Source organism: Etheostoma spectabile, chromosome 5 (genome assembly GCF_008692095.1).
Source record: "Etheostoma spectabile isolate EspeVRDwgs_2016 chromosome 5, UIUC_Espe_1.0, whole genome shotgun sequence".
In the NCBI taxonomy this organism is placed as follows: domain Eukaryota; kingdom Metazoa; phylum Chordata; class Actinopteri; order Perciformes; family Percidae; genus Etheostoma; species Etheostoma spectabile.
The window spans coordinates 33,602,011-33,602,264 of NC_045737.1; positions in this window are offsets into that span (position 1 = coordinate 33,602,011).

Sequence of the window (254 nt, forward strand, 5' to 3'; positions counted from 1 at the left end):
CAAATGAATAGCATTCCAGCCTGGGAGCATAGTGGCATTATTGTTCTCAGAGAATAAACACAGAAGGGTCCTGCGTGGTCTATAAAACTCCAGAATAAACAGCTCTCTCAAAGCCAAGTATTGAATGTCTGTTTATGACTTGTAATATGAAGTGCAGAGCTCTAAAATCACTAATTACATCAGCTATGTGGATTTCTGGGGAAAGCTCTTAAAAGGGGTATTGGTGTGTGTGTGTGTGTGTGTGTGTGTGTGTG